Raw genomic sequence first — 16,155 nt, 5'->3', positions numbered from 1 at the left:
AAACCACTTCGAAGATACCACAGATATTACAGCAGTCATTGATATTTTCCTACTAATCTGTCCATAACTCTGTAATGTTTGTATTGTTCCTATTCTATTTCATAAATGGATCCATGTTTATTATTATGTGTTTCCTACAACAACCGTTGAGAATTATTGAATGATTATTCAATAGGTCACTCATATATAGTTTTATTTATATTCTTTAGAAGCCACTTTGAAGATACCTAAGTATAGTACAACAACTATTGATAATCTCCTACCTCTTTTGTCTGTAACTCACTATTATTTGTCTATTTGTATTCCTGAGAAACTGTCTTGTAGGTAACAATATGTAATACAATAACCATTGATAATTTCCTACCACTTTGTCTGTAATTTGGTAAGCCCCCCTATTATTATGTTATCCTTCTTTTACTCTTTAAAATAAAAAAATAAAAAAATAAAAAAAAAACCCTACTATGGAAAAGTAGGCTGTGACTGAGAAGAAAGATCATTTTATTGTTCTTATGTAGTTGTGAATCCTTGAACTCTGCTTTGTTTCTCTTAATACTTTGTTATATATTACATTTATTTTTGTTTGTTTTGTATATATAATCTTTGTTTTAGTTTTTTTTTTTTAATTTTGTTTTTCTTCCTGTACCAGGAATCGAACTCGTGACATTGTGCTTGCCAGGCAGGTGCTTTGCCACTGAGCTAAATCCCCAACCCCTTTGTTTTAGTTTTGGATACCTTTTTTTTAGTGGGGGACAGTGCTGGGCATTGAACCCAAGGCCTTCTACATGCTAGTCAAACACTATCCCACTGAGCTATGCCTCGGCCCAATTTTAGGGACTTTTAAGCATACATTCAACTAAATAGAATAATAGCATGAACTAGCACACACCTGTCCACCCCCAGAGACACAACCAACCTCAAGCCCACATGCATCAGTTTATTCTGTCTTCTATTATGTGTCTTCTACGAGTTCTAAGCAAATCTCAGATATCATACTGTTGCATCTGTAAATCACTCGAAATATTTTTGTATCATAACCACAACTTCATCATACATCAAAGCAAATAATTTCTAGTGTTCAGGTTTCTTAATTGCTTCAAAATTTTGTCATAAACGAATATATTGTCAGAGTATAAATGAAGTTCAGATGTCAAAATTAGTTGATATTACCCCTCTATCTTTTTTTTCTCCTGGAAACTGTGAAGAGTAATCTTTTAATGTAGAAGTGCTTGGTCTCCAATATAGCAAAGCAGTTTTGAAGCTTTTTTGGCTTTATCGGCTAACCAGTTGCAGCATATTATACAAATTGGGCTTGGAGAATGTGAATTGCTGTTTGCAGTGAACCTGTAGTTTACGTAGAGCCTAGTACTTTCTTTTAATGCACTTTTCTTTTTGTTGGTAGTCTTAGAGTCTTGTATTGTCTCATCATAGTTTCTTTTCCCCCTTTTCAAAGAAAATACTTCAGTGATATTTGTGTTTTAATCATTTTGGCTGGGGTTAGCTTTTTGACTTACCAAAACTGGTAAGTTTTATTTGTTAAAAGCACTGGGTTATCTTGTAGATTTGCCCACAGTGTAAATTTTGCTGTGATACAGTTTAACATGCTTTCTGTCCCTTGCTTTCCTATAAATTGACACTTGGCTCTCAAGCTGGGATTTCCTTCAAGGAAGAGGCACAGAGTGGTTGGTTGGCTCTTTCCACGATATTAGATGCTCCAGATAATCAATGCCTGAATATTTTTAGTTCCTAAGACGTTTTAAAAATATTTTGGTTCATTAAACATTTTAAAATATTTTGGTACATTTCAACATTTCATATGAAGGGGGAATGAGAGAATCAGATATTTAGTTACTATTCGATACTCAGGAGAATCGCTCAATTTACCCCATTTATTTACCATTTCCAGAAAAATGAATTGATTTCCTAACACCGTTCAACAGCAAACAATTAGAGTTTTGCTTTCTTTTGGGGATCATTACGAATGAGTGGACTTAACATGTTTGGTGTGTTCTGTTGGAATATTGATGCTCCGGTGGCCCCATTGTGGTCAGTGGGAGCCCTCATAGTTGGCTCCTGAATCCTTTAAACATAGCCCCAAATGCCATGCATTTTGTACAAGCTTTATCTTGTACATTTTCTGCCCGGATCTAGAGCAATCATTTTTCCAAGGAGCCCTGAGTCCCTTTAATAGGAAATGGCATTTGGAGATTTCACTCTGATGTCAGTTTTCCTATTCTCTTATCTGATCAAAGTGTCCTCTAATTTTAGTCTCTTTATCCTCATCTTAAAGTCAGAGTGGGTGTTGGCTTTGGTGCTGAGATCAGCCAGCATTCTCACAGGAACAATGTGTGTGAGTGCTGAATCAAATGTTTATGAGCACACATGAGACGGGGTAGACAGACAGGCGCAGGGAGCTTAGAATCTCTTCAGAAGGTAGCAGATGCGGGCAAAGGGACCTTACAGCAGTGCTCCTTAAACCTGAATGCGTACCTCGACTGCCCTGGAATCTGGTTAAAGTGTGGAGTCTGATTCTGTATGTTTAGGCTGCCTCTGACACTGCTGCATCTGACAAGCACCTGGTGATGCCAGTGATCTGGTCCAGTACTCTGCCAGCACTGAGTAGTAAGTGGCTGTTGACACTAAATGCCCAAGGAGTTCAGCATAGGGCAACAGCAACTTCATAGAGGTGGTGGAACATTTGCTGTGACAATGTCTGAGGTTTAAAAAATCAGGATCCAGAGCGACAGAGTAGTGGTAACTTCACTTTTAAAGTTAACTTTAAGACAGTACTATTAAGGTATCACTACATAGAGCAAAGGGCACAATGATCTTTTTGAACAATAATCCTTCCATCATAAAATTCACCCTTTTAAAGTACACAGTTCAGTGGTTTTTAGCATAGAGTTGTATAATCATCATCACTAGCTAATTCCAGAACATTGCATCACCCCTCACAAGAAATTCCATCTCCATTAGCTGTCATCCCCTGGTCCCCTCTGCCAGCCACAGGCAATCACTAACCTACTTTCTATCTTGGTGGATTTGCCTCTTCTGTACTTTTCATATAAATGGAGCCATACAGTAGGTGAACATTTGTGATTGGCTGCTTTCACTTAGTATGTCTTCAAGGCTCATACACATTGTGCATCTATCAGCACTTCATTTCTTTTCATAGTTGAATAATATTCAGTTGTATGGGCAAACCACATTGCTTATCCATGTGCCATCAGAGGATGGACATTTGAGCTGTTCCCATCTTTTGGTTATTGTAGATAATGCTGTCATGAACATCCACATTCATGCTTTTGTGTGGATATATATTTTCAATTCTTTTGGGTATTTACCTTGGAATAGAAATGTGTGTCAAATGGTAATACCATGTCAAATTTGGGGGGAATGTCCAGATTGTTTTCCAAAGCAGCTGGACCACATTACATGTTTGGTTTGAAAAATGTTTACACATAGCACCCACCTATATCCCCTCTTCTCCAATCAAGAGTAGGATACTATCAATACTCTACAACCCCATTTGTCATCCCCACTCTAAAGGTGTATATGTCATCCTATATTAGACCTGCTAGCTGAGACTTTGAGAGCTAAAACTGGGGTTATGTTCCCTGTGGTGAGCATTAGCAAAGGTATGAGTACGGTAGGAAAATCCCAGCTTTAAATTTGGCACAAAGCCAGACATGGTGGCACACGTCTGTAATCCCAGCTACTGGTGAGGCTGAGGCAAGAGAATCAAAAGTTTGAGCCCAGCCTGGGAAACCTAGCAACTTAGCAAGACCCTGTCTCAAAAAATAAAAAAAGGGCTGGGGATTTAGCTCAGTATGTTGGCCTTGGGTTCAAACCCTAGTATCACCAAAATAAAAAAGGGCTGGGTACGTAGCTCAGCAGTAGAACAATTACAATACACACATAAGGCTGTGGATTCCATCCCTACTACTGAAGGAAGAAAGAAAGAAAGAAAGAAAGAAAGAAGGAAAGAAAGAAAGAGAAAGAAGCAAAGAAAGAAAAAGAAAGAAAGACAAAGAAAGAAAGAAAAAGAAAGATTAATTTTGCACAGTAGGTATGCACATTTTCTTCTTTCAAGGCCTGGTGAGCAAACAGGTTTCCCTACTTGTATCCCTTCCTGCATGGCCAGCAGAGCTTTTCAAAAAAATATCGGGCAGGTAGATGGGCTTCTGGGGTGAGCTGGTTTGTGGAGGGATGGCCGCAAGAAAGGACGTGACCTTTGCAGTGGTCCTGTCAGAAGTGCCTTCCCTGCCCTGTCCATCTCATCCAGCTCCCGCAGCTGGCTATCTAGAAAGGCCCAGCCCCCTAGACTTCAGCCCCCCCCACAGGGGCTGAGCAGGACTTCCTGGGCAGGGGTCACAGCAGGGGCTGCTGCGCGGGCAACTGGGCAGCATGGCCATCTGTTCTGCGGGGAAAACTTCTGGGGAGAAAAGCTACATTGGGCTAGGAGGGCTCCCTGTTGGTGACCCTGGAGGGTTGGGCCTGCAGCTGTCACAGGAGGCCCTTTCTCCCGGCTCAGCAGTTCTCCAGCGTCTTGCCCCACGGCATTCTATTTCCTGAGCTGACCTCTCTGGTCTCATCAAAGCGCACACAGATAACTGCACAGAAGTCTGTCGCACCTGCACAAAACTGCTCAGAGAGATCTGTCCGCACTGCAAGTCCCTGACTTGCCAGTGGTCTTCCCCTGCCAGCCCTCACACCTCTATGTCATTCCTGCCAGCCCCTCTAAGAAACGGAGAGACAGGCGCCCCTGGCAGGGGCTCAGGCCTTGCTTCCCAAGCACCATCCTCAACACAAACAACCGGACGTTGCCAGCTCCTTTCAGCCCACTGCCTGGGAAAATTTCAATTTGGCTTGCTCTGAAAGATGCCAGTGTCCTGCCCCGAGGCTTGGTCTGTCATATGTCAGGGTGCCTCAGGTGCCTGGATCGCTCTCCCGCCGACAGTGCGCAGGGAAGGGCCACTTCGGGAGCAGGAGAGCAGAGGTTGGGCAGGCAGAGTGGGGGTGTCAAGGAGCGCTGGGGGCGCCCCACAATCTGAGGAGGCACAGAGAGGACTCCCAGGTCGGGGTCTACAAAGGGAAATGGGAGGACGCCAAAGCAAAACTTCCTGTGGTTTATTTCATGCGCACCGGGAAGAGACTCAGTTTCAGCTTCTCCTCCTCTCCCCCGGGTCCTCTGGATCCTGTGCATCTTCACTCTTCCTTTTCTCCCCACACCTTTCCTCGTTTCCACGCTCTACTCCCCTCGTTTCTTTTTCTTGTCCCTAGAATAGGAAATAGCCTTATCTTCTCTACAGTACAGGTGTAAGAGGCCTTTGGGGGCTGGCCTAGGAATCTAACCATTGTTGTGGCATCACTTTCTAGGAAATTACGCTGGCTCCTGCGGGTGCTCAGTAAATGCTAGTTAGGCAAATCAAGGAAAAAATGAAAGTCCCTTCATTGTGCGTTCTGAATACTGCAAGCGGGTCTGGCCTATTGGAACCAATGCCTACGTGGGTGACCGCGGGCTTTCCTGCGGGCACAGATCAGTTAGCCCGAGCCTTGAAGAAATTCCAAATGTGAGGTGAGGATGGGACCCACCTGTCCATTTTCTTTTTTGCATTGCATTGTTGCAGCTTTTCCTCGTGTGTTCAGTGGGCAGGAACTGGTGGGGCCCCAGCGCCCTCTGCTGGTGCATTTTCATAACCAACTTTTGCCTGCCTGAGTTTCTACTTGCTGTACCTTGTTTTTATTGGGGGTGGGGCAAGGTTGTGGGGAGGATTTCTGGTTTTCCTCTAGGCCCACCCGTCTGTAAATGTCTAGTCCAAAGCTGGCTGCTGGCTACTGTGTCAGAGTGAGCCCCCACAGCATCCGAAACCCAAATTGTAGACCAGTAAGTTAGATAAAATATTATAGGCAGTCAGATAGGGCTAAGCCCTCGAAGGAGCCAATGCAGAAGAGGAGATATCTTGCAACTGTGAGGGAGACAGGCACCTCCAGCTGAGGGCCAGCCCTCAAGACAAAAGATAAAACAAATGCTCTCGTATACTTCCCAAGGCTAAACACTTAGGGTTGATATTCTAAATAGGTATCAGTCACTGAGAAAGCCAGAGTCACTAACCCAACTTCCTCCAGAAGGAGCCCCTGTTCTGTATTCACGTCCGCTTGCTACATGACTTGCTTCCCCATTTGATCCCGATTTAATCAATCAATTTTACCTGAGCAATGATACTTGTCATCCTATTGGTTGACCATAGTTTTGTCCCACCTCATGCCCACCTTGAGATTTCCCATTTTTCCCATCTTGGGCCTGTCTCGCGTCATGGATTTGCTCTATAAAAATCCCTAGAAAAAGCAAGGCCTTTGGCAACTCACTGGGTACCCCTTCTGCCTCTTTCTTGGACAGAAGCTTTTTTTCCCCAGATAAATATATTCTGCTCTTAACCTCCACTGTTCCTAAAATTCACTATTTGATTTTAGAGAACATGAACTCATAATAGATATCTACCAGATTGGGAGTTTCTTTCTACTATATCAAAGTGAGAGCTGATTTTGTTTTTGTTTCAATACCCTCCCTGTCCCTGAGAAGTGTTGAGCAGAAACAACTTCCGCTCGAGGCTCAGTGCTATGTCCAACCTCAGTCAGGCTCTCACACTTCAGAGAGGCAGGCTCTGAAATCTGAACTCTGGGGTTCAGATTCTCACTCTGCCGCCTAATCCGGGACCTTAGATTATTTGCATTCTTTGTATTCTTTTCTCCCTTGGCCTGTTTATCCTGTATAAAATGAGAATGATGACAGTTTAAATGACTTCATAGGATGGCAGAGAGACTTCATAGCGTTGTGATAAGCATAAAATGAAAGAACACAGGTAAACCTCTGAGCATAGAGCTGCCCTGCCTGGCATCTGTGTGTTCTTTCTGTGTTTACTGACCTCCTGCTGTGCCCGGCACTGTGCCAGGCCCTAGGATATGGCAGTGAGGGAAGCACCTCTGCTCTTAAGGAGCTTGCATTCAGTTTGAAGACAAATGACAAACACGCTAGTGGTGTGCAAGTTGGTGACAGTGTGCTGGAGGGGAAAATAAAGCAGAGTTAAAATGTAATGAATGATGGGAGTGGGATATTGTCATTTTCATAGAATAATGAGGGAAGTGTCATCGCAAGGGTAAGGGAGCTGGCCCCGTGGAGCGCTGAGGAAGTGGAAGGGAATGTAGTCGGGAAGGCCCTGAGGCAACAGTGTACATGGCAAGTTTAAAGGGAAGCAAGGAGACTGGTGTGGCTGGAGTCCAGAACGTGGATGGTTATGTGGGGTTAGGGATTGGTGCAGGCAGCAGGGCAGATCCTGCTGGGCATAGCGAGCCATTGATTTTGGATTTTATCCTGGAAGAAATAAGAAAACATCAGAAAATTCTGAGCTCAAGAGTGACCAGATCTAGCTCGCATTGTAAAAGGACAACTCTAGCAGGTTGAACCTAGACCAATTGGGATTCCTACCAAGGCAGAGAGTAGGGCATCCAAGACTGGCTGGGGAAGTAGCTGTAACCTGTTAATCACAAAATCCCAGGCACAGAACAGTTCCCAAGGCCATGGACACGGACTTCTGACAACCTGAGTAGGTTTTTTGATAGGAGACCTAAACGTGGCACCAGCCAAAAGGTCAGTGGCGGTTGAGCCGCTTGCTTCTGTGTTGTCATGGTAACTGTCTCTCCTCCAGTAAAGGGAACTTCCTTTCCTACTTCTACTTGGCCCAAACTCTCTCTGCAGAACGTGTTTCTTTTCCTACTCTTAACAAATAAAATGCTACCATTTGCGCTTATCTTGACCAATTCAATAAAGAACCACCTGGAAACCACCTCAAACAGAAGACTCCAGCACCCCACGACCCTGTAAGACTACTGCATGCCAGAGCCATGGAGTGACTGGGGGCTGGGCGCACTGGTGAGAATCCTCTCACTGCTTAAGCAGCATCACAGCTATAAACACACAGCTCCTCCAATTTTGTTTCCTGCTGTCCCTTTCAGTTTATTCAGAGGGGTCAATTTGTTCCCTTCCCCGGCATGAACTCATGGACAGACATGTTCCCTGGGTCACTGTCAGGTAACAAAAAGGTCTAAGGTGCTTTCCTTCAGAAGGACTTTAGGAAACTTTGTCTCCATTCTTAAGGATTATCTTTAATCTTTACTCCTATCTTTCTCTTCCTTAAAAAAAATTACTGTTTTATTGTACAAATATGCCATTTGTTGTAGAAACATTAGAAATTATAACTAAGTGCAAAAAAAGACAGAAAAATCATCATAATCCTCCTCCCTGGGAAAAGTCACTGCTGGGATTCCTGTGTATATCTTCTAAATCTTTCTATTTCACACATACTTCCTTTCCATACACACACATTCATGCATTTTTTGTTTTGTTTTGTTTTATTTTGTTTTTCTCCGGTACCGGGAACCGAACTCATGACCTTGCGCTTGCCAGGCAGGCGCTTTTGCCGCTGAGCTAAATCCCCAGCCCCTACATTCATGCATTTTTTAAACCAAAAATAGGACTGTATTCTAATAGTTTCATAATTTTCTGTTTTTCTTTTAACATTATATCATTAACATCTCCTTATGTCATTAAATATACTTCAACAAAATATAATTTTTATATCAGTAGCACATTCTGTTTTATGGGTGTGCCATAGTTTAACTATCTGGTATTTATTTCCCTTGTTTCTGATTTTAAATGACTCTTTGATGAATATGCTTCCAGTTAAATCTTGGCACACATCTGTAATTTTTGTTTGTTTGTTTGTTTTAGTAAGTACTGAGCAATAAACCTAGGTGTAATGGTTGATACACTGTGTCAACTTGAGAAGTTTAGAAGTTTACCTAAGTGACTCAGCAGGGAGCCAGGGTCCTTACTTTGTACACATCCTCATCCTGTGCAAGAGGAGAGCCTGGAGATGGTGTGAGTGCTACACCTGCCCTAGGGGTGGTAGACTGCTTACAATATAAGGGGAAAAAAAGAGGCTTGGTTCTCCCTTCTTTTTGCTCTTGCTGCTTTTGCTGTCTTCTGCCGCCTTGAACTGTTGCCCTCTGCCATGCCACCCTGCCTTGGAGCCAGCCAAGTATGGACTGAAACTTCCACAAACTGTGAACTAAATAAAACTTTCCTTCTTTAGTGTGGGTGTCAGGTATTTTGTCTGAACCACGAAAGACAAATAACCAAGACACTAGGGCTTTTGCACTGAGCTACATCCCCGGCCATTTTAATTTTTTTTAATTTTATGACAAGGTCTCATGAAGTTGCTAAGTTGCCTAGGCTGAGCTCAAGTTTGCCATCCTGCTGGCTTAGCCTCTCAGGGTGCTGAGATCACAGGTATGCACCTCCACACCCAGCTACCAAATCATAATCTTTTCATGTCTTTTTAAGCATCTGATGTTGCTGAAATTGTCCTTCGAGTGATTATATGAATAGACTTATACCAGAGTATAAGTCTATTACACTCTGCCCAAACTCATCACCTGTAACAGAATCCACCCCTCCTTTACTTTTGGTCCACACTTAACAAAGTTAATGTCAAGGTCTGGAGATATAGCTCAATCTAGTGTGTGTGAGGCCCTGGGTTCAAATTCTAGTAACACCACCACCAAAAACAAGGTGATGTCAGCAAACAGAGACAATTTCACTTCCTTCTTATTTGGATGCCTTTATTTCATTCTCTTGCCTAATCACTCTGGCTAGGATTTCTAGTACTATGTTGAATAGGACTGAGGAGAGTAAGTATCCTGCTCCTGATCATGGAAGAAAAGCTTTCAATTTTTCTTCATTCAGTGTAACACTGCCTTGTTATAAGTCGTGTATGTAGACATAAGTCATATATGTAGCCTTTATTTTGTTACATTCTTTCTATACCTAATTTATTAATTTTTTATATATATACAAAAGGATGTTGAATTTTGCCAATTGTTTTCCAGCATCTAGAGATTATTTTTTTTTCATTGTGGTAATGTGGTGAATCACATATATTGGTTTACATTTACTGAATCACGCCTGTATTCTATAGATAAATCTAATTTGATTATGGTGAATAATCATTTTAATGTACTGTTCAATTCAGTTAGTATTTTGTTGAGGATCTATGTTTCTCAGGGATACTGGCCTATAGGATTTTTCTTCTAGTGTCTTTGACTCTGGTATTAGGGAATGCTAGTCTCATAAAGGAAGTTTGGAAGTATTCCTCTTTCTTCAGGTTTTTTGGAAAAGTTTGGGAAGTGTTGGTGTCTGTCTTGGTTACTTTTCTCTCTTTGCTGAGACAAAATACCCAACACCCAAAATGAAGGAAGGAAAGGTTTATTTAGCTTACAGTTTGTGGAGATTTCAGTCCATACTTGGCTGGCTCGGAGGCAGAAGGTAGCAAAGCAACGAGAGCAAAGGGGGGAATGGCAGCCGAACGGCAAAGCAGCCAGAGCAAAAAGGAGGAATGGCAGCAAGCGGCTTCTTTTTCTGCCTTACTTTGTAAACAGGCTACCCGCACCTAAGGGGCGTGTAGCTCTCACATAATCTTTGCCCTTCTCTTCCACAGGCTCAGGATGTGTACAAAGTAAGCACCCTGGCTTCCTGCTGAGTCACTTAGCCAAACCTCTAGACTTCCCAAGTTGACACAATGTATCAACCATAACAGTGTCATGTGCTCTTTTAATGAGTGCTGGAATCCAAGCACATGCCTGCAGTTGCAGCCATGCAGAAGGCTAAGGCAGGAGGATTGCAAATTTGACACCAACTTGAACAACTTACTGGCATCTTGTCTCAAAATAAAATAAAGCGGGAGTAGTGATATAGTTCGTGGCAGAGCACTTTTCTAGAATGTGTCGAGGCCCACAATCCCTAGTTCTAAAAAAAATTTTTTTCACTAGCATTCGGCTGTGAAGCCATCAGGATGTCAATATTAAAGTGTCACACGGGCAGGACCTCCCTGCACTGGGAGCTGTTTGTTGTCACGCTGGGGGCACGCTGCTCCCTATCCAGAGTCCTTTGCAGTGGAAGGGAACATGCTCTTATTTTCAATTTCCATTCTGGAGATTGAAATGGGTTTGGTTGTATTTTCTTTTATTAAATAAATATCTCAAAGTCACCTTGATCACAGATATAAAAGGGGAGAAGGGGTGCTGGAAGACTCTAGGGACTCCCGGGGACAGTCAGGGTGGCACCTCTCAGGAGGGTGGATAGTAGACCATTCCCATGGAAATGGCATAGAGTCAGATCTGTCAAGCCTAAGAGAAACGGGTGTTGGCTCCAGGCAGAGGTGGTGGATGGCTGAGCTCATACCCACCCACCTCTGGGGCAGGCCTGTGCCTATGATCTGTGAGGGCCATTGTCAGGGCCGTGGCAGTGGTGGAAATAGAGACACTGGCTTCCTCCTGTGCCCGGGCTTCTTCATTCTAATTGCTCCCAAATGACTCACGCTGGCGTTTCTCTGGTGACTCAAGGCCTGGGGCTGCAGCACCTGTAACCTGTGGATGACCGAGGTGAGCCAGGTGCACCTCACTCTGTAACTGCTGGTCGCTGTCACAGATGTGAGATGCTGAGTCACAAGGGGCCCATCCCTGTCCTCTACAAGAGCCAATCCCAGTCCCCATAACGTTTGTATTTTCCTATTGTTTGATTTCTTAGTACACACATCCTTCCTCTTTTCAAAACAGCTATAAGTCACTTGCTTACTTTTTAAATTCGAGTAAATCTGAATTTATTTTGTGGCAGACCTGGCTGCGACTGGAGTTGGCCAATGTGTCAGGAAACTGGGACTGTGAATTGAAGGCCTTTGACTCAAGAGATGGCAAGTCTGACCTCCTTGCTGTTGTTATCACAGTAGGTTTGTTTTGTTTTGTTTTAATTGAATCCCCAGCTCTCAGTTCTGGGAGCCAGTTTGGTTCGATAGCAACCTTGATCCAATTATTTGGGTCCCACATATGTACAGGAGGCTAGGATCATGTAGCACGAAAAAGTGGGGCCCTAGGTAGGAGAGAACCACCCTCCCCCACTGTGTATGTGGGACAAGAATAGCATTCTGCAGAGATCAGACGTGGTTAGGTATCATGCTGCTCCACATAAGGTGACATTGAGACGGACAGAAAAAGAGCAAACTCGTCAGCAAGCTGGCCAGTGCGTACTGTCAGCAGAAATGACCGCTGTGGCTCCCTGCAGATCCCTCCCCAAGGGCACACTCGACAGCTGTTTGACAGTCAGGTAAACCTGTCTCATCATGCACCTCCGCCTGCTGCCCCTGAGCTGGGTGACCTGGGGCTGGGGGAGGGTGAGCTTAGGAAAGGTTAAGGGGTTGGTGGGGGTTGCCCACTGCCATTTAGTTCTCAGAGACTGATGAGCTTAGAGCTGCATAAACATACACAGAGAAGACAGCACTTCAGCTGACCCTGGCAGCTACTCAATGGCTTTTTTTAGTTCTTAAAACTGGCATCTGTTTACATTGGGAGAAAACATCCTCATTCTATCAGCTAATCTGAGTACATGACACAATCACATACATGTATTTCCCAACATAATGTGGGATGAAAGTATCTATAGTTTGGGGAATTTTCTTGGGACCTCCCCAAGGCCTGTGCACTCCTGGAGGGTGGGAAGAGACCACTGCTGGCATGCTGGGACCTCTCAAGCATGTTCATGGTACCAAGACGACAAGTTCCAGCCGTGTGAGAGAAGGTGAAGCAGGTTGACCTGTGAATTCCACAGGCCAGGTGCACAAGTGTGGCACACAGTATATCCCGAGTGCTTGCATCCTTACCAAGGATGAAGAGGACAAGTCCTGTCTCTGGAAACTGACCATCTGCATGCACAGGAAAGATATATGCAAGTTTATGAGTACGAAGGTGGGCAATGTCTCTAAATGGCCAAGTGACCTAGCACTGTGTCTCTGAGTTGAGTGGAGACAGGGCAGTCCTTCAAAGGTTTGGCATCTTCAAGGAGGTGACAGAATGAGGAGAGGAGAGGTAAGGATAAGGTGAAGGTCACAGGTGGGACCCTATAGTGTAGCATTTACAGATGGGGATGCAGGGGAAAAGTTCAGAAATACAAGATTAGAAATGCAAGGTCTGGAGTGGAGGGCTAAAGAGAACAGATGTTATTCCCTAAGTAACGGGCACTGAAGATTTTTGAGTAGGGGATGGGTTGGAGAGTTGAAAGTAGCAGTTAGGAATGGAATAGGGGGCGTGGTATGCACATGGATCTCAGGCATGAGTGGAAGCTACTGGAGTTGAGAGGAATGGATCAGATGCAATGGCAAGTAATTCAAGATCCAGGTGCTTAGAGCTTGGACTCAAGTCTAAATGGGAGGGCGGACTTGGGACTAGACATGTGACATGTTACTAGACATGTGACATGTTACAACTTGATGTCTTATGCCATCAAGTTGTGGTAATCTGTTGCAGCAACAATAAACTTGGGACTTGCTAGCTCATTTGGCCTGGGAAGAAGAAAGAAAATGTCCAACTTGAATGGTCCATTCATAGTAGTGGCAGAAACAGGGAATATTTTCCACATCCACATATCCAACAAGTGGCAGAAGTAGAGGGCAATCAGTGAGCTCTATGCAGTCTGCCCTTACAGAACACACTTCCCTTTCTCTTATCCCCAGCTCTTCCAGGAAAGGCCCTAAGGCCATCCGAGTTACATCAAGGTGGAGATGATAGAAGGACAAAGAGGAAACAAATGCCATTGCCAGCCCAGTCATCAGTACTTTACTCACATACTGAGAAATTCTTCAAATAAACCAAAGAGTTTGGGGAGAGGAGCGCAGCAAGGCTTGGCTGCTCAGAGAAGGGGCTCGGAGCTCTGGAGCCCTCAGGTCTCCTCCTGCCTGCCGGCACCAAGGGGACAGACAGGCAGACAGATGGGCTGAAGAAAGCCCTTACGGGGAGCACGGTCCAGCCTTCGGCTAGAGGTCCTCCGGTGCTCCACCTGTCAGGAAGCGGAGCAAGGGCAAGAACCTCTGTCAGGATGTCAGGCAGAAAAGGGATCTGTGGGGACAGGTGGGGAGTTTATTTGTGGCTGTGTTGAGTTTGACAGGATAGTGAGGCCTTAGGGAGACAGGGAGACCTAAACTCGGATGGGAGGTCAGGGCTTGAGTCCAAGGCTTGGGGTCATCTGACAGAGATGGAGACTCGGGAGCATCATTCAAATTCATTCCTCTTTAGAGCAAAGTTGACATTGGTTTCTCTCCAATTTGCATTCCCATCTCAGCTGGTTTATGTGGTAGGAGTAATAAGATGGCAGATGAATGCTAATGAGAAAATAAATGGAAGAGGCATCTTATAATTAATCGCGTTGTGATTATGATTATGGACTCACTTAAGGAAAAAACACCATTTTTCCTGAACATGAAGGACAGGACCAGGGATTGGATTTTAAGGTCCTGCGGGCTTTCAGTCTTGTCCCTGTCCATTTTTCTTTTCCCCACTAATTAATTAATTTAGACCCTAGACTGAAGCTGGTCCATTTCTTCCAGGAAGTCCCATGTTAATTTGAATTTGGCCTTCTGATCCTCAAGGACTGAGGCTGAGTGTGCCATAATCATTCATTGAACAAACAGTGCATTGATTCTGGGATTGCAGTGTCGATTTCTCTCCCCACTTTCCAAGAAGGAAGAGAATTAGGTCCTATAAAATACTAAAGGGATATGAGGAAAGCCTAGAGGTTGTCCATATTAAGATGTAGACAGACACTACTATGTGCCTCTAAAATGCACCTAGGGGGTGGTGCACTCAGGAATGTAGTAAAGAGAAGGTGATAGAAGGTGAGGGGGGACTTTGGGAGGTGATTAGGTCTCAAGGGCAGAACCCTCATGAGTGGAATTAGTGCCGTTATGAAAGAGATCTGAACGCTCCCTTGCTCCTTCTACCATGTGAGGACACAGCGAGAAAGCGCTGTCTATGAACCAGGAAACGGGCCCTCACCAGACACTGAACGTGTAGGTGCTTTGATCTTCGACTTTCCAGTCTGCAAAACTGTGCGAAGCAGAGTTCTGTTGCTCATAAGCCACTTGGTCCATAGTATTCTGCTATCACAGCCCAGACTGACGAAGGCAGCAGAGGAGCGGTAGCAAGAGAGACAGAAAAGAAGATGGGGCTGCAAAAACAGGGGTCAAGGAAGCCAGGAATCCAAGGAGGAGTGAGCACCAGGATCCAAAACAACCACTACGCTGGAAGAGTGAGAACCACTCTTGCAGGCTACCAAACCTGCAAACACTTGGGAACAATGGACTGGTTTTTGTTTTGTTTTGTTTTGCTTTTTTAGACCTCTGCTACATTCTTTCCTTCAGTGTAGGTTAGTCATAACTAATGACAGAAATGGTGATGTAGGTTACTTCTGAGTCTAAGTCATAAAGATAGTGGCAAGAAACAGGGTCTGGGAAGTCCCCTGTGATAGGGAGAATAATGTCCCCCAAAGATACCCATGTTCTAATTCCCTGAACCTGTGAATATGTTATGCTACTTGACAAAGAGGAATTAAGGTTGCTAATCAGATAACCTTAAAATAGGGAGAACGTTCCAGATTATCCGCTTGAGCTCAGCATAATCACACAAGTCCTTAAAAGTGGAAGCAGGAGGCAGAAAAGTCAGGCTCCAAGTGGCCTGGCCATTGCTGGCTTTGAAGGAATGAGGGACCCAGAAGCCAAGGAACTCAGGCAGCCTGCAGAGCTGGAAAAGGCAAAAAGCAGAGTTTCCTCGAGCCTTCAGAAAGAATGCAGCACCGCTGACACTTTGGTTTTTTAGCCCAGAGACATTCACTTCTCGTTGTCTTATGCCATCAAGTTGTGGTAATCTGTTGCAGCAACAATAAGAAATAAATATAGGGCAATACCCACCCCTGTTCCTCATATGTGATCCATTTCTACTCTCAGAACATGCTTATTATTTGTGCTTATTTGTCTATGGTGTATATTTTCATTATGCATTTTTGTCATTTCTCCTTTAAAACTATAAGCTCCTTCAGAGTAAGGCCTATGTTGTGTTTTGGGTTTTGCTTTTCAAATGTATATCTGAAGCACCAAATACATTGTTCTTTCCATTAAGAATGTGACCAGTCATTTATTGGACTGTCTAAAAGTAGAAGCAGTCAGCTTAGCAAAGAGATAAAACAAGAAAAGATCTTGTGTAAAACAAAATCTGGAATCC

The sequence above is a fragment of the Chinchilla lanigera genome, unplaced genomic scaffold (assembly GCF_000276665.1).
Source record: "Chinchilla lanigera isolate Chin_1 unplaced genomic scaffold, ChiLan1.0 scaffold00005, whole genome shotgun sequence".
Lineage (NCBI taxonomy): Eukaryota > Metazoa > Chordata > Mammalia > Rodentia > Chinchillidae > Chinchilla > Chinchilla lanigera.
This window is presented reverse-complemented; position numbering follows the sequence as displayed.